A 6,970-nucleotide genomic window follows, 5' to 3' on the forward strand; every position below is an offset into this window, starting at 1 on the left:
TAACTATCCAAGACATCATTATAGAAAATTTATAGTCTGAAAAATTGCAAGATGGGATTAAGATGTCAGATATTTAGCTATAAGATTTGCTACAACGATGTGAACCTTTGATCGACAAGATAGTACTATACTTAAGTCACTACATTGGTTTATTAAATTATGTTATTAAAAATGAATATTGACCATTTTTTATCTATGGATAGATTATCAAGACGAATTGAGGAGGGGTGCTGTGACTCTCGAGCCATGTTAGATGAACTAGATGCAATATTATATTTGAAACAACATTGTAGACACAATTATTTCCAAAGTGTAGTGTTCCTTGGACAATTGCAACATAGAGAATTTAACAGGTGTCATGTATTTAAAATGTCTACCCATGTTTCAACTTCAGGAGTTGACTAGGTTAATGAGATGAGACCTAGGGGAGAACTAGGTCATTGTTGGGTGTTGTTTGATTTTGTGAAGATAATGAAATATTGGACTACAATGGTATGTCATGTGTATAATCCTTTTATCCAAGAGTTGCAAACAATTGCAACTTGTAGCTAAAGGGTGGAAGACACTAATGGAAAAGTTCTATTTTGGGATATTCTCAATAACGTAATGGTTTTAGCTGGGTTTTAGAAGTTTTTGACCATGGTGAATTCAAAGGGTTCATTGCAAATGAGGCTCAACTAGAGAGTTGTACATACCGCTTTTAATGGTGGCACTGATAATATAATGGAAGGCAAAGAGATCTTCCCTTTCCATTGGGAGTAAAAGTCTTCACTCCCATGCAAAGGCTTGTATAAATGTTGGTAGCCAAGAGGAATTCAAAATTTGATGTAGATGCTAGAAGGATGCCTCTACAAAATAGGCTGTAGAAGTCAAAATGAGAAGCCTAAGGACATGGTGGAATGCAAACCATACAAGTGTTTCAAACTTGCCATGACTTGAAACCTAGTTTGTATGGTGGCATGCTAGGATTGCAAATTATGGAATATTATACCTTGGATCATAGACATGACAAGCAAAAGTGCTCCAACCAACCACTCTCCATGTGTGATCAAACATCACCCAGCTTAGATCACCGGAACCATCGTGATTCATGCGATTAACTATGTCAACCCCTGAAGCTGGACCCTTTGTGGACATTTTGAACACAAAACATCTTTCCTCCTCAAACCCCTGACCAAAAAATCGGCAATAGTGAAAGAAGTCATACATGCATTTTCATTTCAGCTCCAAGATATTGTCTAGCCCTCCATTGCCAGGTAAAATTTCCCTTTTTGCCTTCCCAACAATGTCTTTTATCCTGGTTAAAATAAAGGCAGAAAACCCATTTATCATCGGAAACTTCCAAACACCAAGAAAGAAAATGATAAAGAATTTTGAGATACCTGTGTGTTCTTGCTAGAGGCTCCAATTCTTCCAGAATGTTGTACAACTTAACATTGCCAAAATGAGACTCTAGAGGCCTTTTAGAATTCATTACCATTTTCTCTATTAGTCTTAGTGTCACATCCATTTGTATTTTCCTTGCTCTAGCAGTGCGATTTGATTGCATGGCTTCTTGCACCAATGATGTTATCTTCATCAAGTTCATCCTTGATGTTCCAACTTGTACTTTGTGTGCATGCATGCCTCCATGTATCATCAACTAAGTGAATGTCGCATCGTGGGGCATGACATAGTGAGCTGTACTCTGGCACACACTAATACACATAGGTACTTTCTTGCAAAAATGGTAACTCAGGGACCCTCCATCCTTGATAGAGGGCACCATGCTGACATCACACTTCTTTCCCAATAGACCCTTGAAAAGTGCATCATTCTTCATTCCACTATTCAACAAATTTGGACACAATGGATTGTGACATTCAAAGGCACCTACACATGAAGATTTGTGAACCGTGCCTTCAAATGCAATATTTCAAATTATAGGCTTTGTCCACAAGTGGCCATCATATTTGAGCTCTATACCCTCTAGTGGTCGATCTGCTCTTTGGGGGGGCAGCTCAAAGACACAATCTCCATTACACTCTCTTGGGAGCTCATCCACTTGCACAATGCACCCACTCCTTCTCACTAATGTCGCTAAACTGGTTGATGCACAATGTGAAAGTATGTATTATACAACATTGGTCCCGTCTGATCTTGCACTTTTACTTGTGGAGGTTTCATCCTCTTTTTTGTGAACAATATTTCACCACAAATAGTTTCAAAAGGAGACCGACTGGCTGAGGCAACCTTGTCTACACTTGTTTTCCATGCAGGCATAGAGGAAGATACACTTCCATTAGATGTGTGGGATTTACTCCCAGGTGATTCCATAATATTTCCCGTGGCTGTGCTAGTGACCAACTCCCAGTGCTATTACCTTGGTTCCTTTTAGCAGACATGCATAATCACAAGTAGTCCAGACTGACAACATGCCAAGCAAAGCATTTCCCATTTCCAAGCCCAAGGCCAACCACTGCACCCCCAGGAAGAGAGTATCACAACCAGTGCCCCAATCCTCTCATTGAGGCCAGTACACAATAAAGGTTGGTTTTGTATTCTCTTGAATTGTTTTCTACGCTGTCAATAATGTAACTTCACAATTAAAATGTATGTATGATTCTTGGTTGTAGAGCATGTTAGATAAGGAGTACTTGATACCTCAAACAAATCTAGTAGAGTTTATTCATGGTGGTTGGAGGGATGGATTGAATCATGTTAAATCTGTTACTCTCTACATTGCCTCTATTAGTGACCTCTCAAATACAATTCTACAAAGTTCTACATACACATCTTTTTGCATGGTGGCATGCTAGGATTTCCCATTGGGGCCAGTACATAATATATGTTGGTGTTGTATTTCTCTTGAAGTGGTTTCAAGGCTCTCACTAATGTAATTTCACAATTAAAATGTATGTATGATGCTTGGTTACAAAGCATGCTAGTAGATAATGACTACTTGAAACCTCAAACAAATCTAGAAGAGTCTATTAATGGAGGTTGGAGGGCTAGTTCATTAGTAGTGGGCCAAGTCTAGAAATCTTTACAAAAAGATCATCAAAATCTTAGATTAACATTAGGGCAAAAAAAGTTGTTAATTTGAAAAGTGATTTTGCAAATTAGGAAACGCGTGTTGCATTTGAAGTATGTTTTGTCGATGGACATGACAAGACTATGCATAAGAAAGGCCAAATTCAATGCCTTCAAATATATGTGAGGATAATAGTCACCATCCTAAGTACAGTTATGCAAATAAGAAAAGATACTCTATGCCACCAAAATCTAGTACAAATTTTACAACCAAGAGCTTTGAGGATGATAATTCTAAGAGTGTGCAAGAATATGTAGTGCATGATGCAAATTGGGCATTGCAAAGAGTTCTTGCGATGAAAAGCCAAGTCCATTTCCAGGCTTTTGGCTTGGCCAAGGAGGAAAATGCAACAAGCTTGTCAATGTAAGGGATCATGAAAATAGATGTGGAGTTGTTGCACAATCATTTTTTGGGAGCATTCAAACACCAATTGAAGTGCATTCGAAAAGAAAATGATATGGTTTTGTCGAAATGATGTAGCCCATACATGGAAGCCACCAACTAGTATTGCCAATATTCCAAGACCATCACTAAGAAGGGGAAAGGTTCAATCAGGAACATCACTAACAAGTGAAGAGGTTGCCAGATTGATGGGATTAGGGTTGCCATATGAGGAGTGACAACTCCAATGGTGGGTGCAAGCTGTGCTTCAACAACTCAACCCATGATGAAATAATAGTATTGCATGAAGATCGACCTCGAAGACGAGATGGCAAAGCAATCAGATTGGGAAACAAAATCGCCAACGAAATGGAAAATAGAATTCAGAGATCATTCGACATGAAATGCATTCTTAAAGATGCAACAATTGTCAAGGCCATGGAGCATGCTGAGTTTGTTTTTTCTACAGAAGGATCAATGTAAAAAGGTATTGAATACAAGATTGGCATTTCTCCATTTCTTTATTGCAACTGTGAAGACTTCATTGGACGATCATGGATGTTTTCATCGAACCTATACTGCTTTATTAGTATAAGATCTTGGCAAAAGTTTATTGAGCCAATTTCTTTAGTTTCATGATAGTGATAGAATATAGTATTCTTTTATATATTTTCTTCTAAATTTGAAGTAAAAGATGTAAATTTTGGCTTTTTTTTTAAAAAAAGTTCCAAATCTTGGTGAATTTTTCAAAGATTCAATTTAATTAGGGCATACAAACTTTCGACTCCAATATAAAAGTTCCATTTCTTAATGAAATTAACATGAAAAAATCATCCATGTGGATGATCATGCAAAATAGATGGCTATATTTCATGCAAACATATTTATTGTATCTTCCATTCCTATCTTGGATTGGATAGCAAAAATAATATGTTTGTTCACCAATCCGCTTGACTGAAAAGGATATCTTCCAAGCATTGTCCTGCTTGCCATGAGGTCTAGTTTCTAGAGACTTCACCTTCACGATGGTGAAAAGAAAATGAAAGGACTATTACAATAATCCTTTTTGCCATGAGGATTTTGAACTACAAAAATAGTATTTTTGAAGTCTTTTGCATTTTTGAAGACTTCACCTTCATGATGTGAACAAAATATGAAAGTTTTTCCATGAGGAATTTTCAACTACATAAATACTATTTTAGAAGTCTTTTGCATTTCTCCTTATGGTAAATTTTAGCTTATTTCTCTACTTGATAATTATGGTAGGAAATTCTATACAATCACATACTTTGAACACGACACTTGAATGAAAAATTATTCGAACATAAACTTGTCAAGGTACAACAAATAGGAAAATAGAAAAACCAATTCCTAATTTCACCTAAAATGACTACTCTAAGAAAGCTTTACAAAAATGGTTTTTAATAAGATCAAAAGTAATCCATTTCCTTCATGGATTACACATCACCTTTAATTAAAAAAGGGGTCCACCAGCTCAACTTGTTTTTTGGTTATTAGTTATCATGATTTTATTGGTTATTGTTTATTGTAAGCTTTTCAGTTATTGGTTATTGGTTATCACAAATGTTTTGTTTATTCTCTACTTGATACATGCAGTAGGACATTCTATAGGATGAGTTTCTAACCAAACATGTCTTTTATTTGATAAATCATGTCTACATTTGCAGTGATGTAGGTTGGAAACTTATAACATCAACTTGTCAGTGTACAACAATGGAAGATGGTTTGACATAAAATTGGGATAGTGTAAGACATATAAGGGGGAAATGAATTTTAATAAGGTCAAAAGTAATCCATTCTTTCATTAAGGTCTAAAGTGATCCATTTCTTTTTTTGACAATATGACCCATTTAATCAAAAAAGGGGTTGAGTAGGTCAACTTGGTGTTTGGTTATTTCTTATTGTAGTGTATTACAATATGAGGATGTCCATTTTTGCTTGAGAAATATGACCCCTTCATTTACAAAAGGGGTCCATAATCATGGCTTGATTTCAAGCATTTAAAGAACTATAAGCCTTGTTTAATAAGAAATGAGGATATACATTTGTTTTCTAAAGCATTGATATGCCCCATTTATTCATAAAAGGAGATTCACACATGAAGAGGGGCTATAATTTGAATATTCACATCACTACCATGAAGTACATTTATACGTGGCTTAAGTGATCTTGCGATGCAAGAAAATGTATTGTCAGCCATAATCATGATTTTCCATGAAATGATGGAGAGCAACATTTTACATCTTCTTGTCTCTAGTCCTAATTATTACAAGCCAGTGCCTTTCAATGAGTTGAGAATTCTTTTTGTTATCTCAATATTGTAGGATGGTGCCTTTAAAAAAATAGAAAATGCCTCATTCTTTTGATTAAGCCTCTCAGCCAAAGAGCAGATGTTAGTTTCTTACAATGTGTCCTCTATGCTAAGGTTTGTAATATAAAACAAATAAAGCCACTAAGCTACAAAGTCATAAAAACATATTGCGTAGCTAACAATTGGAAAGCAAGCAAAAAAATGAGCTTATATCTACTCCATTGGATCTTCCACAAACTCAATAATCAAAATGCACCAATGTGGTTTCAGGAGTACCACATAAACAGAGCAAGGTAATAAGGATGGGCCACAAGGACCTCTATCTCCCTACAATGCATGCATGAACAGTGAGGGAGGAGAGGTTTCTACATGGGATCTCTTCAACTTGGCAACAAAGATGTTCTTCTCCCTCCCTAGAACAAAAGAGTGGAGTCATTTTAACCATGGTTGCCCACTGTGAAAAGAGGGGCTTAAGCAACTGTGAGCAATTAGTACATATATATTGTATTATTCTTATTAGACAGATTGGAGCGCAAATTTCACGATGGGAGGTAAAGGAATGCATGGTTGTTTAAGAAGTCAATGTGGAGGTGACCTTCTCCTCAGCTTTGGTTGCGATGACGAGTAGCATGACCCGTCTACGACGGGTTAAAGACCCGCTCCGCTGGGTCTCAAAGTGAGATTTTAAAATGTTTGTAATTTCTAGCAATAGAATTTCAAGTTTCAAAATCCTCCAGCATAGGCACCACTTGGCTTGGCTCTATGCTCAATTTTACTGAACTATTCAGTTAGAAGAGAGGCAAAGCATTCGCACAACACCCACCCCCCTTCTTGCACACACACAAATGCTCTCTCTCTCTCTCTCTCTCTCTCTCTCTCTTCCTTTGATTGTGTCCCTCATGATGCACACGCACATGCACTAATCTCTCTCTCTCTCTCTCTCTCTCTCTATATATATATATATATATATATATATATATATCTCCATTGTAAGTTTGCTAGAATTCTCGGTCAAAGCAAGCAACATCTCAGTTTGTTAAAGGAAAATAAGAGTTCTATGTTGGCAATAATCCATGCACTATCTTAGAACATAATAACGATTGACGCAAAAGGAATGACAACCAAAAAGAGAAATAGCAATTCTATGTTTCTCAACTCGATGGAGCCCATAGCAATATAATAAA

The sequence above is a fragment of the Dipteris shenzhenensis genome, chromosome 24, assembly GCF_047967505.1.
Source record: "Dipteris shenzhenensis isolate YYH24624 ecotype China chromosome 24, Dip_SZ_1.0, whole genome shotgun sequence".
Classification (NCBI taxonomy): Eukaryota; Viridiplantae; Streptophyta; class Polypodiopsida; order Gleicheniales; family Dipteridaceae; genus Dipteris; species Dipteris shenzhenensis.